Here is a 26534-nt window from a genome sequence, read left to right as displayed (position 1 = left end):
CCTTGTGTTGATCACATCTCAATTTTTTTTTTAAAAAGAACAGTATTATATTTAAATGACTAAAAATGTAGTTCCAGGTAAATCTACTTCCCTAGTGATCTTTGGAATTTCTACCTTGGAATAGAAAACAGAAAATGACAATTTTAATGTCAGCGGTCTTTAAATACAACCTGGGACACTGATTTAGGTTAGTGAAGGAGTTCAAGAGAAATTTGAACTAACAGGCATGATCCCCAGGAATTCTTCATTTTACCAGGAATCCGGGTATAAGTAATAATTGTATTAACGACAATAAACACTTATTAAGCTGTTTCTAAGCGCCAGACATGGAGTAAAATGCACGACTGCTTTTTCACATTTCCTCCACCCGGCAGCTCCCTGAGACAGGTAAACTCTGACAGGTGAACTCTCCTCCAAGATGCAGAGAAGCCAGACAGTGCATTTCACAACCCAGACTGGGTGTGGGGCTGAAAGAGATCAAGTGTGTTAGTCAGTTTCTGTTGCTGTGATCAAGATACCTGTCAAGAAAACTTAAAAGAGAAAACGTATCTTTAGAGCTCACGGTTTCAGAGGTCTCAGTCCATGCCCAGACAACTCCATTCCTCGGGGACTAAGGTAAAGCAAAACAACAGGGAGGAAGTGTGTGACAGAGTAAAGCCACTCAACTCTGGGCCACCAAGAAGCAGTGAGAGGGATCCATGCACCAGCGACAAAACATAAACCCCCAAGACTCATCCTTAGGGGACCGCTCCCTCCAGCTGGGTCCTACCTGCCTGTAGTTACCACTTACTACAGTAGACTTTTCAAATTATTGATCCATCAAGTGGATCAATCCACTGATGAGGTTAAAGCTCTCATAATCTAATCATTTCACCTCTGAATGTTCCTGCATTATCTAACATGAGCTTTTAGGGAGACACCTTATATCCAAACCATAACACCAAAAGAATCTGACTTCCAGCTCTGTTCAGTGAGCTACTTAATATTGCTTTAAGTGACAGAATTTTTTTTTAAAAAAGGGAAATAAAATGTTGATGGTTAATACTAAGTTTTGCTTTCTCTAGTCTTATATTTTCTAGGTTTTCTTTACTGAGTATGAGTTATTTTTAAGTAATTAAATTACTCTAAAATGACAGCTAACAAAACATAAGTTTGGGGTCAAATACCAAAATGTTTTAGAAGTAAAATAAGAAAAAAATCTGGTTTAGATAAGAAATCTGGTTTAGATGATATAAATATTCTGTTTTAATGTTAAGTACCAGAACTACATTTCTCATTTCTCTGTGGCCTTAGAAAGCTCAGTATACATGCATAACATAAATGTGTTACTTTTATGACTTAAAGGAAAATATCCAATAGCATCTCTGTCTTATAAAAGTTAGAGCTGGCAATGAAATCATACTTGGGTGACTGTGTCTAGTTCACCTTTTCATTGTAAGTCAAAAGTCCTGTGTTTCAATCCTAAACAAATCTGATTAATAATAAGTCTGATGAACAGATATAATGATAGCCTACTATTATCTAAGGGATGACCCTCCAGGAGGAAATTAAAACTTTTGCAGAAACAAAACTTAAGTTTGTACTAATGACTTACATTAAATAATGTGAATCTACCTCCAGCCCTTTCTGTGCTGAAAACTCAGGCAAAGAAGAAAGTCAGTCAAGCATCTACAGTGAGGTCAATTCCAAAGACTATTGTCCCTGACATCATAGTTTGTGATAATGTAAAGTTATTTTCTTGGTTTGAAAATGGACAAACTGTGCTAATAAGCATTCTGTTCCTGTGACAAAATACCTGAGCTAATCAACTCAAAAGGAGGAAAGGTACATTTCTGGCTCATGGTTTCAGAGGTTTTCTCCATAAAGGCTTGGCCCTGTTGCTTTGAGCCTGTGACAGCACAAGATGTCATGGTGGCAGCACAAGGCACCTCATGGCAGCAGGAAGCAAAGAGGGAGAAAAAGGGCTTCGGGTCCCAAATAGCCCCTTCAAGGGCACTTTCCCCACCAGTGACCTTTCTTGCTCCCACTTGGCCTGACCAATGGCACAGCACACTGGAGACTAAGCCTTTCAGGGCTACTTATCCAAACCATGGCACAAATTATCAAAGCATTACAAATTTTAAAACTAGATTGCAGCCTCCATCTGGTTCTTCCTTCTTTTCCATTCACTTACCTAGGAAGTCCACACTTGCAACTGGGTCTGATCCACTCAAGTTGGGCTGTCCATGAACCTCCATGCTGAAAGGTACTTAAATGGTACGTGGAAACCCAGCACTGCTGAGCCCTATCTGTGTGGTCGGGTGTTTCTCCTCCAGGTTTCCATTTGGTCTCTCCCTGGCAGGTCCTCGCTCACTTAGAAAACCTCAAGCTCTTCAGATGCCCACTGGCCTTACTTCCTGCCTCTCCTCTGCCTTGTGCTTGCGTGCAGCTTTGCTGAAGAAGTACTTCCTCCAAGGGTGGTTCAAAGCCCTTCTGGGGAAACTGTATGCTTGAGAATCATTTTGCTGCCCTCAAACAAAAGTTCAGCTGGACAAAAGCATTCTAGGTTCAAGTTTACCTTTTCCTTCAACAATGGAAAACAGCCTTACATCACCCCAATGTCATTGCTGAGGATCTAACGCCAGTTTGACTCTCTTCCTCTGTCTCAGTAATCTTCTCTTTGACCCTGATGGTCTTCAGTTTTTTACTTGAATTTAGGGAAGTACAGTTTTATCTTTTCTGTTGACGCTTTCAGAGGCATTTCAATCAGTGATCTTTCTTTTTTTAATTATAGGAAGTTCTCAAACATGAAGCTCTCAGATATTGTCTTCCCTTCATTTATTGTATTTTCTTCTGAAGCTGCTTCTGTTTTCCCTCTCTGTGAATGCTTCTTTCATATTTTGATCTTTTTATACATGCTTGATACCTTCTGGGAAAATTCCTCCACGTTTTTCTAATTTACTAGCTCATCTTTGGCTATATCTCTGCGGACACCCAATCCCTCTACTTAGTTTCTCATAGTAATGATAATTAGCAAATATTACTTCTTTACACTTCTTTGCTCCTGCTTTAAATGACCAACATCTAGTACTTAGTTAAAAAATATTTCTCTTGTTTACTTCAGTTAGTCATGCCTGAGCTCACTTTGGTTCTCTAGCTAAATTTTGGACATTTGTAACATGGCTCTCTGTGCATGTTGCAGTGGGTGCTGAGCCCTTGGGTGATAGGCTCTGCCTCTCCCTGGCTTGTGGCCCCTGCTTCCCCTCCACACTGGCCTGCCATTTCCACACACCCACCCTTTCAGGTTTCCCAGGGTTTTCTCACAGTCTGTCTTTATCAACTGCACTTTCACCTCTGGTGCATTCCATGTTGGGTCCTGGGCGGGAGCCACTACCATTTTCATTTGCAATTCTCACTTTTTGTACAGCATTAGAATATCACAGACTTTAAAGCTCAGCCAAACCACCCCTCTTTCCTTCTTCTCCGGGAGGCCTCAAAGTTCAAAGTTGGTCTACCATTCCCAAATGTGTTTTTGTACCATCGCTTCCTAGGAATATGTCTGTGAGCATTGTTGCCTTTTATATTTTGTTTTTAAATTTTATCTAGCATAGCATCAGTATAAGTAGAAAGTAATAATTTTGTCTACTAAGTTTATATCTATAATGTTGAATTTATATTTATATTCAGCTTTTTTCCAAAGAACAAAAGAATGCAGATATTTTAATAATTAATATTATATATTTATAATATATTTATAATAATTAATCAAAGAAAAATGATAAAATGAAAACCAAATAAAATAGATAACTCAGTTTAAGACAGAGGTTATAATAGTTGCTATGTTGGAGAATTAGGCATTGTTCTGACTACAAGGTCATTAAACCTATTAATTTTTGGAAAAAAATCAGTCTTTGGGGGAATTGCATTTCAATTCTCAGAAGGTCACTTTCTGAATTATCTATATAGATACAGAGAAATCAATTTATTTTCTATTGATTCTAGTTATTGTGAGGAGCAGGCTTGCATTCTGGCCAAATGGTTTTGTAATATCCAAGCTGTGTAAGCCAGAGCCTCTTAAGGCTCAAACTAGGAGCCCAGAGCAGAACAAAGCAAAAATTATCCAGAGGCTGATCTAATGTGCTTCATTTTGAGAATTAGTTTCCAGCACCCTGTGTCTTCATAGTCATACATTGCAGCATAACTGGGCTGTCCACACACCGTGAAATGATTTTAACATTTGTAGATATGATTTTAAATGAAAAAGGGCGTTACTTTTTTGTTTATTGGGCAAAACAACTGGGCTTACGCTGACTAGAATGTGGAAGCAACCAGTGAAACAATTGCTAATATTCTGGTGCTTCCAATCGATGTTTGCAACCTTTGCTATTGTTTTTTAAAAAAAATTATTGATGTGTTATAATTATACATAATGGTGGGGCTTGCTGTGATATAGTCGTGCCTGCATATAACATAATTTGCTCCATTCCATTCCCCAGTGTCTCTCCTTTCTCTCCCACCCCCCCGCCCCTTCCTCTCTTGTACTGGTCTCCCTTCTATTTTTAGGAGATATTTTTTCCTCCTTTTTCTCCACATAAGAGAGAAAACACATAATCCTTGATTTTCTGAGACTAGCTTGTTTCATTTAATATCATATTCTCAAGTTCCATCCATTTTCCTGCAAAGGACAAAAATGGGTTCTTCTTTATTGTGTATATATGCCACATTTTCTTTATCCACTCAACCATGGATGGACACCCCGGCTGTTTCCACAGTTTGACTATTGAGAATTGCACTGCATAAACATGAGCATGCCTGTACCACTATAGTATGCTTGTTATAGTTCTCTTGGATAAATACCAAGAAGTGACAAAGCTGGATCATGTGCTGTTCCCATGGCTAGTCTTTTGAGGCACTTCCATACTGATATCCTTAGTGGCTGTACTAATTTACAATCCCTGCTATTGGTTTTAAAGAAGTAAAATACTCGGTGCAGAGCAGTGCATGAGTAAGGTTATTCGACAATGAAACATTGCTTTCCACATCTGTAGCTGTGCTTGGTTTTCATCACTTAGAGAATTCCTGTGCAGTTGGACCTCTGTCTCCACGGTTACACGTCTAACGACTCAGCCAAACTCAAATGGAAAATTTTTATATGCATCTATATTGAACATTTACAGATATTTTTCTTATCATTAATCCATAAACAATACAAAACAACTCCATGACCTCTGTATTGTATTACAATGTATAAGTAGCCTAGAGAGGGTTTAAGTATACAGGTGGATGTGCATAGGTTATGCATAATATTTTGCCATTTTATATAAGGGACTGGAGCATCCGTGACGTTCTGTCTTCAAGGGGTCCTGGAACTGAGGCCTGGGGTTGCCAAGGGCTGACTGGACATTTTGGGAAAGCCATGGTTTCTTGAAGACCCTTTATGTTGTCATGGAGAGAAACATGGTGGAAGGGAATTCAACTTCAGATACACTCAGAAACATTAAAAATCATTAAATCACTTTTCAATTTTAGAGAAAGGTTTGACTGTCCACATGATCGTGTTGGGGTGGACTTAGAATGAGCAGCTTTGTTCCTTCACTGTTCCTCTTACTGATTCTTGCTGCTTAATTCGTTTTGCAAATAGGGACTGAGCACCAAGGTGCAGAGCATTTGGGGAACATGTGGTGGAAGAGCCCAGTGGTCCTGCACTCATGGAGTTTAGAGTTCGGATGTGAATGAAATCAATAACCATGTTTGCTCAGCAGCATAAATTAAAATACAGGTCCAGGACCTCTCCCTCAAAGACTAGGCACTGGCCATGGGCACTGCCCATGTGTCCTCTCTCCCCACTTGGAGGTGGTATGCTGGGTGTCTCTAGAGCTCAGAGGCTGATCTGTAAAGCCATGTCTCCAGAGGGTGGACTGCGAGAGAAGAAGAAAAGAGACAAGGATCAGAAAATAAAGAAAGATTCGGAGGGAACCACCAAGAGCACTTTTCCCCAGAAACCACCTTTTCCACATTTAAATATAGTCGCTTGTTCAGCAGTTCAGAAAAGCATTAATCAAATACGTCAATGGCGTTGGATTATCCTGGGCGTCCGACTGTGGCCCACGTCACCTCTCCCACCCTCTAGTTGCTCTGTTGCAGTGGCACAGGCTCCAGGTGTGCGCCCGCCTCAGGGCCTTGGCACTTGCAGTTCCTGTGTCCTGAGCTCTTTCCCTCTGTGCTCCATCACACGCTCTCACTGCAGCCCTGGCTTAACTGTCCTCTGTCTTTGAGGTGTCCCTCCCCTAGACAGCACTGCACAGCCTCCCTCCTCCGGCTCTGGAAGCCTCATCTTTTTTTTTTTTTTTTCCTTCCTGCTTTTTTTCTGGTAGCCATGACGGTCACCTCATTTATCTTTTATTCATTTGTTTTGTCTTCTTCTACCCAAAATGCAGTCTCCATCAAGGTGGGGTTTTCGTCTTCTGCCTGCCATTCGTGGAACAGGACTGCCACAAAGTGAGCCCTCGATAAATGCTCGTTGAATGACTAGATGGTCTTTGAAGGTATCAACATGGCAGCTCTAAAGCCCAGGCTGACGCGCTGGAGCGCTGCTCTGTCTAGACCCTGAGGCATGGCCGAGGACTGCAGCGTGGACTCCAAAAGGAAACACTCCAAAGTAATGGCACTTGGTACCATTTGCTGGTCCCTGGAAGGAGGCACACGTGTGCATGGCATGCTAAGCAGCAAACCGCATAGAATAAAAGATGAGGATACAAAGGTATCCTCTATTTCTTGAAATATTTTCATTATTAAAAAACACCAGTGGTGTGGATCTTCCAAAAAGTGATCATTTAAAACCATTTGTCTTTACTGTAGGAAAGTCTAACACACATACACGAGATCTCAGTCTGCTTTGTGTTGCTATAGCAGAATACCTGATGTTGGATCATACAGTAAGAAACGAGTTTTATTTAGCTCACAGTTCTGGAGGTACAAGTTCATGGTGCTAGAATCAGCCACTGGAACCATCTCACGGCAGATAGCATCGCATGGAGCTGAGTTAGTGCATGTGGTGGAGCTCATGGGTAAGAGAGGAGTGAGAGAGCTGGGAGGGGGGCAAGCTGCAGCTGGCTCTTGATAACAACCTGCTCCTTCTGAGGGGAGTACCTCCATGGTCTAATCATGCCTTAAAGGCTACACCAGTTCAGTGTCACCCCTCAGGGACCAGGCTTTCAGCATTTGAACCTTTGGAATACAAAACATATCCAAACCACAGGACACGCATTCATGTTGGTGGATATATATCAGATTACTTTGCAAATCTAGTTGTGCCAGCATTGCTATTAAAATGAGTTTGCTTTTCTCCAACACAACCTGCTAGTGGCACCTACTGAATACCTTAATGTGGTTAGATGACATGCATAACTAGTCAGTTGTGTTAGTCATGTGACCCATCTCCCAGTCCTTCATCCACTGAGACATGGAATCCTGCACGGGCCCCTGAGGGCTGTGCAGAGGGGCCTCTCCAGGTGACCTGCACCCTTGTCACTCCTAGGTCTCCTACCTGAACCTTAGGTCTGGCCTCTTGCTTTGGTGAACTGGGCTGAATAGCATGAAATCCTAGCCCCCGATACTCCCTGTCAGACACACAAGGATGGTCTCTTCTGCTTCGCTGTCTGCAGGTAGTGGAACTATTTGGGCATCAAGGAGCTTACTGCTTTGAAACAGGAAGCAGAGAGATTTCTTTGCAACAAATTACTTTGGAGCAAACAGTCAGTAGTCTGTGGTCTCAGCTGCTGCTGACTGAGGAGGGGCGGGCAGCTGGACGCTTTGGGGAGGTGGCTGGGAGAGGAGTTCTCAGTAGGCATTAACCTTCAAGCCCCCCTCCCTGGAGAATCAGATGATGTTAGTCATAAAGCAGAGCTGAGCTCTCTTGATTTTTGTCATCGTAGTGACGAGGGGATCAAGCACTGCACATGATTCTAACTCATCAAAAGGCGCCAGGGGAAGGCTCGGTCTCAGTGGCCACACAGCGTGACAGTGTATCAGCCAACACCTCCACACCAGTTGGCTGTGTTCCCAATCGACAATCGGCTGAGTGCAGCTGGCTGCAGTAGATTAGAAGGGAGAGAGAGGGCTAACACTGACTAATCAGCCAGAGACACACCACCCTCTCCGAGAGTCCTTCCAGACCGCCCAGAGTCACAGCTGTCATCCTCAAATCCCATGGTCCCCAGGGAGTGTTTTATTTGCAGGCTGGTTCATGTTTCCAAAGGTGGGTTGGACTCCGCGGGGGGTTGGGGGGACCACTCAGGCCCCCTGCCTGGAGCTTTTCTGCTGGAGCACGGAGGAGGCTCACCCTCTCCAGGGAGAGACTGGCACAGCGAGGCAGCTCAGGCTGTGAAAATGGGAATCCTCCCGGCACGGGGACTGGCCTCCCAGAGGCCATGTCAGTGGACCAGTCAGCCAGCCACACACCTGGAAAGATTACGAAGGGACACAGAATGGGAAAACAGGATGGAAATAGTAACACACAGGTGTGCAAATCAAATAAGAAAGAGCACCATGTGAAAAGATGCCAGAGTTCACCAGTGGCCAGAAATGTCAGTTATACACACCAGGCAGGCAGCAAGGCCACCAAAAGGAGCTATGATGTCTACTGCTGTGAAGATTCAGCCAAGTGGCAGTCCTCCGACCCAGGCCAATGCTAATGCGGTGCTCCTGTCTTTTGGATAGCAGTCTGGCTCCTTCCTATGACAGTTACAATCGCACAGGTGCTTTCACCCACCAACCCTGCTTTGGGGGCTTGTCTCCTAGGCATAAATGAATACACAAAAGAATGTTTATTTCATTGATGTGATAGTAAACTGGAAATAGCCAGAAAATGATGAACAACACCATCCATACTACATGCAAACCAGGAGCTGTACCGTTGGGAACAAAGAACGATTTAGAATTATCTCACTTGGGCTGGGGCTATAGCTCAGTGGTAGAGCACTGGCCTAGCACATGTGAGGCTCTGGGTTCAATCCTCAGCACCACATAAAAATAAAATAAAGGTATTGTGTCCATCTACTAAAAGAAAAATTGTATCACTTAAAACTTGCTAGTGTTTTCAGCTTGCAAGAGGGAGAAATGCACAATCAGTGAAGTGTGTATAATAAGATCCCATTTTTTGTAAAACAAATGACAAAGACCCTACACATGTGTTTCTCTGTGGGTGTGTTTGTGACACTATCAGCTTATGTATGCATGGGAAAGCAGCTGTAGGAAGAATCAAATTTGTTATAAAAATGCACTAAAATGCTTATTTGATATAATCACATTAGTGGATTTATGTCAAAGCAATTTTATGTGCAAACATATTAAAGTATTTTATATGTGAAGCATATGAAGTATTTGCATGTATAAACATATAAATTAAATAAAAATTCCTAGGAGGAACAAGATGAAGAACATTCCAGTTGCAAAGGCCTCAGGAAAGAAAAACATTGAATAATGAGGTAAATGACTCACTTGAGATGAAGCCTTTACTGAAAGCAGAGGGAAGCTTTGGAAAGCTCAGGAGGTGCCTAGGCCCAGGCTGGGGACCAGAGGCCAAGAAGGAAGTGGCACAGCAGGGGTGAGGGACTGCCCAGGAGCACCTGCCTGCCTCATTCCCGCCATTCTCTGGCAGGTCACTGCCTCTGTGCTATTCAAGAGGAACACTTCCAGCTTCCTCTCTCACATCAGGCCTTGCAGCTGGAAGCTACCAGCCTCCTTCATCCCCAGCACACTCAATGTCCCTCTGCTGCCGCAGCCCAGCTGGCTGGGCAAAATAACCCGGGGGGTGACGAACAACTTGTGTACGTTGATACAGCAGGAGTGGAAGCCGCTTATTGTAAGACAACCGAGGTATTTATACATTCCACACAGCTTATCTTAATTAACATAAACTAGATACAGCAGTCAACCAATAAGAAATCTCCACACTTAATGGCTCGTTGGCTCCACCTCATAAACCACTCCCTCTGGCATTTTGCCAGGCGCCATCCTGACTTGTTTACAGACTCTAACACTCTGCTACCTGAGCTGACTGCACTCTTCTGTGTCACTTGGCCATATTAAGTACTCTTCCCCTCTTCCAAACACTGCTCGCACATTTTAAAGACAGGTAGCAGAGCGGGGTAGGAGTTTTCAAAAGTGTGATGGACTCCACTTTTGTTCGCAAGTAGTCACTGATCCACCTTGAGGAAGGGCATGTACCCAGCCTCAGTGACCTGGTCAAGAGCCGTGAAAGTGCCACCACGTCCGTTACGGAAAGGGTGCAGTTTAAGTAGCTCCCTGGAGGATGCCAGAGACGTGTGGTGGACAAAAGAAGAGAAATGGAGCCTCCAGTGGAGAGATCGGCACCTGCCCAGGTAAGGCAGCGAAAGGTCTATTTGACAGGTAAAGATGTTTTGAACAAGAGGAAGTCACTGGTATATAGTAAGCAAAGGACAATAGAACCTTATTTATATTTTAAAGTCCTTATAGCAGAAAGGTTTGTACAAGTCAGGATAGACCTATCTCCTTAGACATTTATCATTTTCATATGGTGAAAGCATTTAAAATCCTTTCTTCTAGATTTTTACAAAATACATAGATCATTATTTTGTAGTAGTCACTCTACTGTGCAGTAGAACCCCAGAATGTCTTTCTCCTAAGAAACCATAACCTCTCGCATCTCTCCTCCTCTCCACTCTCCCCAAACTCTGGTAAGTGCTGTGCTACTCTAAACATTACTCAGGATATGAGCATTACGTAATTTATCATATATTGAAAACATCACATGGTATCCCATCATATGTTCGATTTTTATATCTCAGTTACAATTAAAAAAACCAAATAAATAATGTAAAAATTTAAAAAGTTTGCTAAATCTTGAAATTCTTATGGAATCACAAAATTAGCAAAGCAACCTGGAGCAATAAGAACAAATCTGGAGGGATAGCCCTGTCTGACTTCAAAGTATACTATGAAGTTCTAGTTACCAAAATAGCATGGTATTTGCATAAAAGCAGACACACAGATCAATGAGACAGAATGGAAATAACTTCATGCTTTGATTTTTGACAAAGATATTTTGTCAATTGTCTTTGACAAGGGAGCCAAGAGCACACAATGGGAAAAGGACAGTCTCTTCAATAGCTAATGAGCAGTCAGGCAGAAGAATGGAACCAGACTGACCTCTCACCACATACAGCAATCAACTCAAAACAGATCAAACACTGAAATGTAAGACATGAAACTACTAGAAGAAAATGTAGGGGAATGCTTCAGGGCTTTGGCTTAGGCAAAGATTTTTTGGGATATGATCCCAAAAGTACAGGCAATGAAACCAAAAATTCACAAATGGCATTACATCAAATAAAAATCTCTGCACAGCAATGGAAACAATCAGCAGAGCAAAGACACAGCCTACTGAGTGGAAGAAAGTATTTACAAACTATGCATCTGTCCAGGGGTCAATATCCAGAATATGTCAGGAATACAAACAAAGATCTCATTTAAAACGAGCTAAAGCTGAGTAGACATTTCTCAAAAATGTCACTGGGGGATGGGGAAAGGTTGGTCAACAGGTACAAATTCTCAAAAGAAGATGTACATGCTTTTGTCCACCAGGATGCATGTACAAGACTGTGCGTAACAATATTGCATAATAATATTGTCCACAATAGCAAAAACTGGAAAGAGTTCGAATGTCTATCAATAAAAGTATGTAAATTTTAGGGTTAAAGATAAAGCTCAGTGGTATGACGGGGAGCCCAGCATAGTATGCATGAGGCCTTGGATTTGATCCCCAGCATTGTAAAAAAAAATTAAATAAACAAAAATATGTAAATTTGAGAATATTCACACAATAAAATACAAATTAACAGTAAACTTGAAATTGAAAAACACATGCGTTCACAGGCATGGATTTCACAAAAATTATATGGAGCACAATAATCACAGAAGAGCATGTGCAAAATGATTCTATTTATGTAAAATTACATATTGTTTATTGTAAAAATTAAACGCTTTAACAATCTTTCTTGAGGTGCATGCGTATATTTTCAAAAGTATGACAAAAAACAAGAAGGTGATTATATAAAAGTCAAGAGAGAAGGTACATTCTTCAGGGCATGAAGGTGGCATGAGGAAGGGCCCTGTGGGGTATTCATAATGTCCTGGGGTTATGGGGACCAGGAATCACTTGCTTTGTTCTTTGTCACAACATGGATTTCATAGTCAGTGATGGTAAAATAAAAATAACAAGGAAGTTGGTTGGTTTTCCCCCTTCCCTGTGTCTTTCTCCTGACCTGTCACTCCCCTCCTTCCCTCCATCCTCCTGGAGATTTGGGGCTGCAGCATCCACAGGACTGTAAACTGCAGAAGACAAGTTCAGTGCTAGTTGGGGTGGGCAAGGCTGAAGTCTCCACAGACCCCACTGTCCATGGCTAAGCACAGTAGAAACCTGGTGCTTTTTAGCATCACGCATTGTGTGGGTTGTCTCTACCTCCAGAGACTTGGATTGATGGAGACTCTCCATCTCCACACAGGTCTCTCTGGTCAGCACCAGCCTGGCTCAGTTCAAAGGCAGAAAGGATGGACCAACACGGACAGAAGCTTTGTGCATGCTCCGTTGGAGGGAACGTGGCATGTGACCAACTTCGGCACTGAAGATGTGTCCAAGGAAGGCTGGATTTTGGTTGCTAAAAGACCCATGCCTGCTTGGAAACAAAGAATCTCTATGCTTTGACATCATCCCCAACCTCCTTTAAATACCTGTTTCTTTGTTAGAACAGGTACTTCATTTGCTGAAAGACAGATTGCTGTTAAACAGCAACAACAACAACAAATATTTGTCTATCCCACTAAGCCCAGATAAATGTATGATTGCTATTTACCCATCTACCTGCACTGCTGTTCTTCTCCTGGTTATCCTTCACCTTAAGGATATATCCTTTGAGATACTAGTTCTATGGATTAAGGGCTTTTTTCCACTGACCCAGTGTGTTTGTGTGTGTGTGTGTGTGTTCATCTCAAGGTCGTCTTGTTCAGCAAATACCTTGGAGCCGAAGTCACTTCAATCCTCTATGCCTCTTAAGGTAGTTCCCTTCACTTAACTTGAACCTGGAGCCTTTCCTGCTACGGCATCAATGCCATGAGAGTTCCTCCTGAGGCTAGCCAGGGATTTTACTTGCTTTCAGCAAGAAGGTCAGTCTGTGTAAATTGCCTGCTATGTCTTTGGCAAGGGCAGTCTGGACTATCTACTTTGAATGGCTAGTGCTTAGCCCTGAGTTGGCCTGGAAAGGGTTGGGGAAGGATCTCTGTGCTGCTACTAGAAACTTCTCTGACATTTCAGCCCTGAAGATGGGGACTTCATTCTGCTTTCAGAGCTCACTGGAAGAGCTCCTAAAAGATTTTAGATGAATGTCTGAACAACAAAGTTCACTATGCTAGAAAAAATATTTTTTTCTAAAATAAGGGTCTTCTGATTGTAAACACACACACACACACAGAGAGAGAGAGAGAGAGAGAGAGAGAGAGAGAACCCACCAATGCATACAGAAACACTATTGATAAGTGACATCTTTGCCCCTACACTTGCTGCTTCCTTCTCCCATATTCTGCCAGCAGCTTCTGTTTTTCTTCCACTAGATGAAAACTCAAATCACTGATGAAAAGAAACAAACAAAACTGCTACTATTTCACGTAATTGTGCATCAGATTGAAATCAGTAAGAGGCAGTGAGAAACCCACCAATCTCCCCTCAGCTTTTCTCCTTGTTCAGATAGTTTCTAATGCAGTCATTTTCAATACATCGTCTTTCTGGTTGGGCCTTCTCCAGAGTAATTCTTGGCACTTTGTCTGCATCCCCACTGCCAAAGCCACAGCTGTGGTCTACATTCCAATGACCTTGTGACTCACGCTGCCTCTCCTTTCCACCCTGTGGGATACCACCAGGCGTGATCCTGCTAACGCAAATCAAGACAAAATAACTCCCCAAAAGATTTTAGTGGGTTTTGTCATCACTCACATTTGTTTCCGCAGAATTCAAGAATAACAAAATGTATTAGCATTAAGCATGTCTCAGGTGTTGTACTGAATAGCTTAAAGACATAATTTCATTTAATTATCCCAGTAAATTATGATATGGATACTTGTAGATTTTCCCTTCACAGGTGTGACAATCACTAATTTGCCAAAGTTTCTCAAATGACATCTTAGTCTGCTCAGGCTGCTATAATATTATGCCACAGACAGGGTGACTTAAACAGCAAGCATTAATGGGAAATTTGAGACTAGGAGGCTGGCAGATTCAGTGTCTGGCCACGGTTCTCTTCCTGTCTTGCAGATAGCTGTCTTCTTGCTGTGCCTTTACACAGCAGAGGGTGTGTAAAGACCCATGGCCACTTAAAAGGGCACTAATTCTATCATAAGGGCCTCACCACGATGACCTTAACTAGCCCTAAATACCTCCCAAAGGTCTCATTTCCTTTTACTTGGAGGGTAAGCCTTTGACATAGGAATTTGGGGGAGACAGAAAAACTCAGGCCATAACAGATGGTAAGAGATGGAGATAGGTTAAAAGAATTTGATCCGACTCCTGCCCTTGCTCTTGGCTCCAGGCACCCCTGCCTTCTCTGTTTCTCAATCACATTCAACTTGACCTTCCCTGGAATGCTTTGTGGTACCTGCCTGGAGTGCTCTGTCTCCAGATCTTGACAGGCCTGAATCCTTTGGTTCATTAGATTCAGTTCCAACACCACCTTCCCTGATCTGCCTTGTACCACTGGTCTACAGTAGATCCCTTCGCCTCCACCTAGTCACTCCATCAAGTGTCCACTTTGCTCTTCCTCCTGGCATGTGCCACTCTGCAGCAATGTCTTGTTCATTTGCGAATGTACGTACCTACTCTCCGCCTCCTCTCTAGAGCAGAGCTTCATGAGAGCAGGAGCTGGGTCTCTCTGGTTGTACCAGTTAATGCCACATGAGGGAGTGGATTCCACCCCGAGGCCACAACCCTTCAATATCAGTCCATCCAGATGGATGCAATGCTTCATCTGAAGCGCCAGGGGACACGGGGACCAGAGGGCCATATGCAGAGTCACCACTTCACACATCATTTGACAGCCAAAGCTCTGCCCAGGGAACATCGAACAGGACCAAAATACCCATCTCTGAACCCTCACCTAGGGGAATTCTAATTCTTCTCTTTTAATCCTTTTCTGGGCTTAATATTTGTGTTCCCCCCTCCAAACCCATAGGTCAAAGACCTAGTTCCCAGTAAGGTGATATGTGGAGGTAAGGTTTTAATTAGGTGAATTAGTGCCTTTGAAAGGAGAGAAAGAGACATCAACGAGAGCTTCCTCCCTCTTCCATGTGCAGACATGGGGAGAAGTCTCGGCAAACCATGAAAAGAGCCCTTAGCAGGAGCCAAATCTGTCAATGTCTTGATCTTGCATTTCCAGCCTCTAGAACAGTGAGGAATCTGAGTGTCATTCAAGCTGCCAGTTGATAGCATTCTGTTATGGCAGCCCCAATGACTAAGACAGTCCTCCACCACTCCACCCAGGGCCAGGCACTCAAGGACGCCCAGGAGCTTCCTTCCTGCCCTCAGTTGCCATCCCCTGGGCCCAGTTGGTGTCCTCTGTGTGGCTCCTCCCTGTCCCACACACTCCTTTGTCACCCAGTACCATCTTCTTGGTGGTCTCACCTGAGTGGAGTCTTTCTGCCTGAGGATGGGCACCAGCTCTGCCCTCCAAGGTGCGTTTCCTCCAGTTGCTGTGGGCTGGCCAGCACCACCATCCAGGCTGATTCGGCCAGGGGACTGCATGGTCTCAGGATGGATGGCTTCTCAAGGATGCTCCGTGCCCCTTTCCTTCCCAAAGCTTCTGATCTCTTCTGGAAGATCTGGTCCTGGGCAGCATCTGCAAGATGAGAAGTTCTGAGAAGAAGTGAGTTTATCTTTCTACCACGAAGAAGGGAGACCCCTCTGCTTCTTGCTCCTCTTCTCTCTGGGCAGGATCATGTAGCCCATCTCCAGTTCCCTAACTAGTCATGCAAATTAATTCCCCCTACTTCACTGAGGATGTCAACAGACCTCTAAGATTCCTCAATTTTTTAATATTAAATCTTTTGCATTTCTTGTTCTCATCTTTTGTTTAACAATAGCTAGAGATTTTCTATGTCTCCAATATATTTCCCATTGATCGGAATGCTTTAGAAACATATTCACGAATTATTGAAAAACTTACCACAAGCCTAGTATTTACCAGGCATTATTCTAACTCTTTGGCTAACTCCCTCACTAGAAAACCAACAGTTTGCAAAGCTCTATAGTAATAAAGGTGTAAATAAATATCTGCTTATTGGAATTTTAGGTGTTCTGCTTTTCTGAGCCCAGCTAAGTCTGAGTTTTTAAATTAATTTAAAAATGTATTGCCTAGGGAGTACTAAAACAGTTGAGTGTCAGTATTCCAAATGCCAAGTGAGGCTATTTGAATTAACAATAACAACAACAACAACAAAAAGTTCCAGGTCAGAGGCACAAAGCCAGCATAAACCATGGCTGCCTATCACTGTGTGACACAGTTCAGGATCAAAAAGAAGGGTGTTTACAGATGGTTTTGGGATCACATTCTTCATTGGCACCATTAAAAAAAAAACTAATTCAGGGGACCAGACTGGTCAGAATTAAACTATTGCGTTTATTTGGTTGTCTGGTTCACATTAGGTTGGAAACTGTATAAAGACATGTACGTTGTCTAACTCTGACAGGTGAATGTGGCTCTGCCCTGCCCTGACACAGCCCAGAGGACAACTCTTAGCTGGTAGAATCACCAGAGCATCCCAGGTCTGGTCAGCGATAAGTGGCTCATTCTCTGGAGGAGAGCCAGTTGCCACTCATTAACTCAATTACTTAAGAAGCACTCGATGTATAGATGTATAGCAGATACTGAGTTTGACACGGGCACTGTTAGAGGCCACTTTGAGAATGTTACTTTTGAAGGCTGAAATCCACGTGACACAGAGACTGGGACAAAGTTTTTGATGTCTGAGGAAGATGAGCAAGATGCCGTGGAAACAGTGAGTGCAGGACGTGTGAGGGTAGAGAGAAACAGTCTGAGTCTCCAGGGGCAGGTGAGAGAAGGTGGGAGTGAGGGTGCTCAGCCCTGCGGTCCCCTGGCTTCCATTACTTCAGGAGGTTCTGGTATGTTGCTTCTATGACTAGCATTCCACCTAAGAGGGTCTCAGAGACAAAACTTGGGTAAGCTATGGAGAGGAAAGTGGGTCCCAAAACACTCGACAAACTCCTATGGGGATTTGGCCTGCAGTGTAGACTTACTCCCTGCCCTTATGGAGCTTCCACTTCGTGTAGCAGAGAACAAACGTGTACAATACATAGAATGTCACGTACTGATAAATACCATGAAAAATAATGAAAGCCTAGGAGCGGGTCAGAGAGCAATGAACGGGGTGTCAGGGAAAGCCCCACCCACAGTCAGAGCAGACCTTAATAGAAGGTGATATTTGAGCTGAGAAAGGAATGAAGTACAGGAGCCAGGCATATGGGTACCTGGAGGCAGAACATTCTAGGCACAGGGAACAGAAAGTGCGGAGTCTCTGAGCATGTGCCAGTGTGTTCCAAACACATCTAGGAGGTGCAGTGCGGGAGCCTGCACTGGCTCTCCAGCAGCAACCATGGACCTTCAGGGGCTGTGCAAGCCAGATGTGAAACACAGCTGTACTCTTCAGTCCCGCATCTGCCCCCGACTCAGCTCCTTCTCGCCACACAAGCACAACCCCAGGGGAAGTTTCTGCCTCAGTCCTAGACCTCATGGAGGGTCTACTTCCCCGTCCACACCCACTTTCCATGAGATAATGAAGCCCCTGCCAGAATGTGTCCTGCCTGTCCTCATGGTGCCAACATTAAGACTCGTAAGCAGTTAGTTTACACATCTCCTACAGCTGCTTAGTTATTGTGTGTGTGTGTGTGTGTCTGTGTCTGTGTGTGCGCACACACATGTGCGTAGCTGAGGCAGGCACCGGGGGCCTGGAGCGTGCTAGGTAAGTGCTCTACCACTGAGCTACACTCCCAGTCCCAGATCAGAATTGTTTTTAAGAAAAACACTGTCATGCAACTGCCATACATGCTCAAGTTCTTCCTTCTTTCCAAAAAACTGTCACTTAGTATGAGGGTCACCTGATGAAGGAAATGTGAATTTCAGGGTGCATGCTCATGGCTTTTGGAGAATGAGAGATTTCCCCAGTCAATGTTTCCTCTGTATTCATCCTTTCCCCATCCCCCGCCCCATTTAATTTATTTCAAATATGATTGGTTGGTACAACATTTGTTAAGAGGGATGAAAGATAGACAGGAAAAGGTAATGAGAGGTAGCTTTGGAAAATATAGCAATAAAGGTTCACAGATTAATGTCTGCCTTTAAGTTTTTTCTTGGTATACATATTTCAAAAGGCGGCTGCCGAAGAAACTGTTTGGAGGGATGGAGATGGTTGTTAGCTTGATTGTGGTGACGGTATCGTGGGGGTATGCTTTCGTCCAAACTCACCAAATTGCATACATCAGATACACGTGGGTTTTGTATATGTCAATTACGCCTCAATAAAACTGATTTCAAAAGTTATAAATAAGCTCAAATTTTATGCTATATTCAACCTTCTACTGAACAGACATCTACTAAGGGCTCATATGTGCCATCTCTAGGCTAGATGGCATAACAATGGGAAGCGAGTCATGGTCCCTGGCCCAGCGCATCCCTCAGGGAGCACACAAGTACACAAAGCACTCGCAAGGCTCTGCGGCAGTAGGCAGGCTCGGCACCATGGCAACCTGTAGCAGGGCTGCCCCATTCCGGGGGGTGGGTCAGGATTGTGATTCACGAATCAGGGCCTGGCTCATAGCTATCAGTGACAGGCACAGCCACCTCCCCAGACTTCAGCTGGACGGGGAAAATCAATTTTCTTTTATATCACCATTTTATTCACACATGAGCATCCCCTCATCCCTGCTCGCTGCTTCCCGAAAGCTGTCTCTTTCAGAGGCTGCAAGCTAGTGATTAACCACAGGGGATCCGAGAAGGGCAGACAAAGTGTTGGCCGTTGTTTCATTCTCTCTAAATGCCAGATTCTCTGCATCAGTAAGGGTGCAGCTATGACAAGCATTGGGCTGCTTCCTCTGTCATATATTTTCTAACACACCATGGAAAGAAGATATTAATGCATCGGGGGAGAAGAAACAAATAGACTCAATTATCTTAAAACCTCGTGAGTAGATGATTTTTTAGAACGACGTGACTACGGCTTAACAAAGAAGATAAAAATAAACAAAGAAAATTTGGTTGTTAATAGGAAGTGGAACCACATTTTCTGTTTAAATCTGTAAGCACATGAAAAATTAAGCCCTGAATTTAATTTCCCATTCTGTACAAGATTCTGAACGAAAGTCTGACTGATGGGCATATAATGACCATGACATCATTTTCTTTGTAGTCATCATTCTGTTCCTGTTTAGCAATTTATAGATTGTAATTCCATGTGTGACCATTTAAAAAATTACCTACCAATAAATAGCCTCCATATGCAGGCTGTGTGTGGTAAGAACTGTTCACATAGAAATGGCTAAAGCGTGAATTTTAACCAATGATGATCATATCTGATTCATACCAGAATTAATCAGCCAAGGCTGGGTAATGTTTAATCATAGACGAGACACAGATCGGTAAATTAAACACCAGGTTCATAATTAAAAGTGCTTCCTGGGAACAGGTCACACCTCTGAAAGCAGCACAGAATAACTTCTTGTGTATTCTGCCCGTGTTCTCTTTCATCCTGTGTTTGGCCTTTAGTCACAGAGGAATTGATGTTTACTGCAAAGAGCCTGGAGTCAGGAGATCTGTATTCTGGTCTCAAGGCTGCTGCAAGTTAACTGTTTGACCTTAGAAAAAAATAAGTTCTAACCTTTGCTTCAGTTTTCACATCTGCAAAATGAAGATACTTTATAAAGCTGAGTTATAAAAGGAACAAAATTTTAATTGATACAAATATAAAATATCCAAATAGTCTGTGCACGAATACTAAGTATCATAACAATCATGCACACTAAATTTAAGATTGAAGGGGTATCAAAAGGAGAATTCTCATTTAGAAATGCATTAAAGCCAATAAGATAGAAAATATGTGTTTGGGTATGCATGTTTTGGGTGTTGAGACACTTGTAAATACTAAACATTTTTATCTATCACAGAATTACATATTCCATATGTGCACACAGGTTCTGGAAATATAGATCTGTACAAAGAAGATGATGATCATTAATTTATTTGGCTGTCTTACACATGTTGAGTCACATCTCCAAATAAAAAAATCAATAAAGAAGGCTGATAAATGGGATCTCCAAGAGGGCTGAAAACAGACAGAGGGAGAGGCTTTGTCTCTGAAACCTGCAGCCTGGAATGAATCACACAGTGCTGAGCCAAAGCCACCCACAATTAATCCCAGGCGGGAGAAGCAAGGGGAGATGGACAGGGCATGTCATCACTGATATGCACACTTGGGGCAAGTGGACATAACTTTAATATAAAATGTTAAATGAAGTTCTTTAAGACCGGTGTGAATTCTGCAATCTGCTTTAAACACATTGTCTTCAGAAGACAGACATAGGTCTGTATTAATATTTAGCATTGGTTTTCTTGTGTTCACCTGAAGGTGAACCTCATGAATCATAATCATGGGGTAAAATGCTTTCTCTCTATCTAAACCTCAGAACTGCTTCTTAAACCAACACTAGCCATGAGTGTGCCTAAACCTATGGAAAATTCATCCTGGAAGGATCAGCAGGTGGCGTCATAAGAGGGACTCAGTCAGGTCATAACCAGTGGTCAGGCCCACTGTCCAGAGGACAAGAGAATGGGCAAGTGGAATCAGCCAGAAGAATGCAACCACCCAAAAAGACTCTTGGACCCCCTTCAACAGGCTTAAGAGTCACTTTCCCCGGGGACTTTAGGCATCACCCTCAAAAGTAGGCAGGACTGGAATGCTAAACCCAGACAGGGAGACTTATCATCCTGACTTATTAGATAAAATGTCCTGATGCACTGGGTCCTGTTGCAGGAAAACACACACACACACACACACACACACACACACTGAATAAGGAAGGAAATATGCTGAGTCCAACACGGGATGAAATGGATATTGGAATGATCTGACAAGGTCCCCCCACCAGTTCTTCCTTTTGGATGTTGGGGATCAAACCCAGGGCCCCGTGCATGTTAGGCAAGCACTCTACTACGGAGGCACGACTCTCCCCTTCTGACAAAGTTTTTAAAACATCCAATATAAAAGTATTTTAAACACCAATTACAAAGTCCCTTGAAACAAATGGAAAAACAGACAATCTTAGCAAAGAAATATGTAAGTATAAAAAAAAAGAGCCCAATAGAAATAACGCAACACAAAAAAAAATGACTTATAATTTAAAAACTTAGTAGATGGGCCCAATGGCAGAGCGGAGAAGACAGGATAGAATAAGTGAGCTTAAGGACAGACCAATAGAATTCCTCCTGTCTCAACCACGTACAGAAAGTACACTGAGAAAGCACTTCCACAGAGCCCCAAGGACCATTGGGACAATAACAAAAGATTCAGTTCCTTGCCATTAGAGTCATAGGATAAAGGGCTAACTAAAAGAGTGTTTGAAGAATAAATGGTTGAAAACTTCACAAATTTGGTGAAACACACACACACACACACACACACACACACACACGTAGATCCGAAAAACTCCAAACATAATAAATCCAAAGATTCTATACCACACACATCCTAATAAAAATTTTGAACACTTCAGATAAAGTAAATCTGAACTCAGACAGAGAAATACCACATTAATTATGGGGGAACACCAATTCAAATGACAGTAGGTTTCTGATTCCAAACCATGGAAGCCAGAAAGCAGAGGCACAATATCTTGGAAGTAATTAAAATAAAAAAAAAATTAAAAAAACCTCTCAGGTAAAAATCCTATGCATCATGAAATTATCTTTCAAGGATTAAGGGAAAATAAAAATATTTTCAGGTAAAAACCAACCAATCAATCAACCTAAGGGGATTTGTTGCTAGCAAACCTATCCTAAAATAATGACTCAGGGAAATTCTGCAAACAGAAAGGAAAAGATAAAAAGAAAGCTGGGTCATGGAGGAGAAAGAAATAAAGAGAAGCAAAGATGGGTCAAACACTGTTCTTCACAAAAACTACAGTCTTGGGCTGGGGATGTGGCTCAAGCAGTAGCGCGCTTGCCTGGCATGCATGCGGCCCAGGTTCGATCCTCAGCACCACATACAAACAAATATGTTGTGTCCACCGAAAACTAAAATATAAATATTAAAAATTTTTTTCTCTCTCTCTCCTCTCTCTCTCTCTCTCTATCTCTCTCTCTCTCTCTCCTCTCTCTCTCTCTCTCTCTCTCTCTCTCTCTTAAAAAAAAAAAAAAAAAAAAAAAAAAAACAACTCCAGTCTTCCCTTCGAATGTGTAAAGGACTTCTCAAGAGTCTATGGGTCAAAGTGGACATCGCACAGGGTCCAAAAAAATACATAGAACCAAACAAAGGTGCAAATACAGAATATCAATATATGTGAGACACAAGTAAAGCAGCACCAACAGGGATATTTATTACATTAAGTGCTTTCATTAGAAACCAGAGAAGATCTTAAGTCAATATCCTAAATTCCTACCCTAGAAACTATGAAAGAAAAGAGAAAAAAAAAAAAAAAACCCTAAAGCAAAATTAAAGAAAAAATTACTAAAGATAAGACCAAGGAAATGAAATTGAAAACAGGAAAAAAACTTGGTTCTTAAAAAGAATACATATAATTGAAAAAATCCATATGATTAATGGATCTCTAGCAAGATGAATAAATATTTAAAAGAGAAAACCCAAATCACTAATATAAGAAATAAAAAGATATCCTTCATATCCTGTAGTATTAAAGATAAAAAATAAACATTACATGGGGCTGGGGGTGTAGCTTAGTGGCAGAGTACTTGCCTGGCACATGTGAGGCACTGGGTTTGATCCTTAGCACCACATAAAAATAAAAATAAAAAATAAAGGCATGCTGTCCATCTACAACTAGAAAAATTTTTCTAAAAAAAGAATATTACAAGTGACTTTTATACTCATAAATTTAATAAATGAAATTAATCAATTTCTCCAATTTTACATTACTAAAACACAACCAAGACAAAATAGCTAAAGTGAATAATCTTATAGCTGAAAGACCTAAGCAACCTCATTCTACTTGGGACTTCATTTTGCTCTGAAACTTAACCCCTGACCTACTGCAGTCCTGAAGTCAGGAAATACCACAGAAAAGCTCTGTGGAAACAGTTCTCGGAAAAGCCCAGATGGTGATCACCTAAGATAGGCCAAGACATCGAAATATCTGAAATTCCAGATCCCCCACCTAGGTGTGGTGACCAATAGCTAAACTAGAAGCCCTGCAGCTTGGCACAAACCCCCCTTGCGACATCCTCATGGTTTAAACCAATCAATTTTAAGTGCATCAACCCCTTGAACTAACCAATAATTCTTTCCAGATTCTCTCCCACCACTTGATACGTTAATCATATTTTAGAGTTGTTGTATGATTTTTCCGAGATGTGTGATGATTTGCTAAGAGATGCTATGATGAATGTGGGGGTCCCTGCCTTCTCCAAAGAATGTATGAAACTGCTGCAAACCCTGGGCTCGGGGTCTCTCAGTGTCACCAGTTGCTGTGTGCACATGGAGGACCGAGCTAGCTCGCAATAAACACCTCTTTGCTGCTTACATTGATCTTGGTCTCTGGGGGTCTTTTGGAGGTCCTGAATTTAAGCATAACATAGGCTCAAAGAAATTAAATCTAACTAAAACCTTTCAAAAAAGAAACCTCCAGGCCTTGATAATTTCATTGGAGAATTCATCAAATATTTAAAGAGATAACATCAATTTTACATAGCATCTTCCAGAATAAGAGAGTGATGAAGACTTCCCAATTTATTATATTACATTATTATCAGCCTTAAACCCAACACACATAGTATAAAAAGCAAAAACAAGAGTAATGTCTCCTATGATCTAAGTTGCAAAAATATTGGCCAAAATATTTTTCAGTTGGCTGATAGCCAACTGAACCCAACAATGTATAAAAGAAGCACGTACCATGTTTTATAGTTTTTATCTGGAATGTCCCCCAAAGGCTCATGTATTCTAGGCTTGGTCCTCAGCTGGTGGTAATATTGGAAGGTGGTAGAAACTAAACGAGGTAGGTTACTGGGGGAGTGCCATTTGTTTTATACCTGCACTCCCTTGCTCCTCTGTACATTTCTTCCCCCACCCTCAAATGAACAGCTTTGCTCTACCACATCCTTCTGCCATATTGTATTGTCTTACCATGACCTTGAAACAGTAGAGCCAGCTGATCGAACACTAAAACCTCTAAACCCTGAGCCAAAATAAATCTTTCACCCTCTAAATTGATGTTCTTAGGTGTTTTGTCACAGCAGTGGAAAGCTGACTAATATATCATGAACTAATGGTATTTATTCCATTTATACAAGGCTGGTTCAATATCCAAGACCAATCAACATCTACTGTACAATTTAAATTTTTTAAAATTATATTTAATTGATGCAGAAAAGGCATTTGACAAAGTCCAACAAGAATTTCCCAGCACTTTTATTCAAGAAAGTATTAGAAAATCTAGCTACTGCAATAAGGTAAAACAAAGAAATGAAAGGAATACAATTGGAAAGGAAGGAATCAAACTTTCTCTATTTGAAGATGACATGACTGACTACATAGAAAAACCCAAGAATTCTACCCCTCACCAAAAAAATTCTGGAACCAATGAGTGAGTTCAGCATGTCTCGGAATACAAATTGAGCTGACCAAGCTGATTGCATTTCTAATCCCCACAATGAACATACAGCCACTGAAATTAAAATTACAATACCACATACAATTGCTGCAAAGAAAATAAAGTACTTAGGTATCAACAAAACAGTATACATATGCTAGTCAAAGAAACAATGTTGATTCAAAGCTTGGATGGGGTTGAGTTTTGTTATTGTTGTTATTTGTAGATATAAAAACGCTTATTCTAAAATTTGTCTGAAAAAATTCAGACTTTAGAACAGCTAAGACAAAGAAGAATAGAACATTGGGGCGAGGAGAAAACATGGTGGCGGGAAGGGTGGGAGCCCTGTGCCCTGGGCTCTGCGCCCGCAGATCTCACCTAGTAGGACAACTCCATCTCTGAGAGTGTTAGAGGACCCTGTCCAGCTGCTCTCCACAGAAATCACCAGCACTGTGACCCCCACATGAGGCTCCGGGCCTCAGCGTTGGAGTAGGGTGCCCAGTGTTGGAGCAGGACCCAAAGCCCAAGTTCCAGCCCACGCAAGACTTGGCGAGCGCCTGAGCAGAGTCACCTATTGAAAGGCGAGAGACTCACCGAGTTGGAGATTCAACCAAGGGATTTATTGGGGGCTCTGCCCCAAGGGGAAGAAAAGGAGAGGCGGGGAGAGGAGGAGGGCAGAGAGCGTGAGCTTGCAAGTTTAGGCTTCAGAAGGGTTGCATAGGAGACATGGCAGGTGCTGATAGGCAGGGTGACTCCGGAACGGTGTGCGGACACTGTGACCTGCAGGGATTGGTTGAGAAAACTTTTGAATTTGGTGCTCTTCGGCTTGGTGCCCTTTGGAGAGGAGGGGGAGGGGTAAGGGAGTCCCTGGTGTTCTCCCCCAGACGGAAACTTAACTTCAGGGGGAGTCCCCCACACACCCACCACCTAGCAACACGTCGCCAAGACTTCACCCCACCCCCATGCAAGTCACTCAGCTGCCACCTACCCACAGAGCAACACCATCACCCAGTTCCCCCACCTCCCCAGGCTCCTCCCACCTCCCCAGGCTCCCCCACTTCCCCAGGCTCCCCCACCTCCCCAGGCTCCCCCCACCTCACCAGACACCCCAGGGCTGAAAGCAGACTGCCACCATCTTGACTCAACATGTCGCCATTTAGCTGGGGCAGTTCCCAGATGGGATCTCCAGCAGCCAGGTACCAGGTTGCCAACCTTACCCCCTCCCCAGTGGCCAACCCAACACAGTAGCTGCCCAACACAGGTGTGCAGTGCGACCAGGGAGCTGCCCACGGGAGCCCTGGGGTGAGAGTTTCCTCAACTGGGAACTGACTGCTAGGGGAGAGGGAGGGACCAGGAACTGGGAAATCTCCAGGTCAGAGAGGGAGATAGACCTGTGTGCTCAAGTCATAAGAGTATGCCCCAAAAGAGACCCATGAGGTGCAGTCTTTCTGCAGGGACTGGCAGGTGCATTCAGGCACCCTGTGCCAGGACCAGTTTTCCCAGCCTGGTTACCTCTTCTCACCCAGTAGGTGGTTACAACCCACCTACTGGGTGAGAAGAGAAGCAGGAAAGATACGGATCTCCAAAGCTAGCTACAACCCTGGCTTCTTCCCTTTTTTTTTTTTTTTTTGTTTGTTTGTTT

Source organism: Callospermophilus lateralis, chromosome 4 (genome assembly GCF_048772815.1).
Source record: "Callospermophilus lateralis isolate mCalLat2 chromosome 4, mCalLat2.hap1, whole genome shotgun sequence".
In the NCBI taxonomy this organism is placed as follows: Eukaryota; Metazoa; Chordata; class Mammalia; order Rodentia; family Sciuridae; genus Callospermophilus; species Callospermophilus lateralis.
This window is presented reverse-complemented; position numbering follows the sequence as displayed.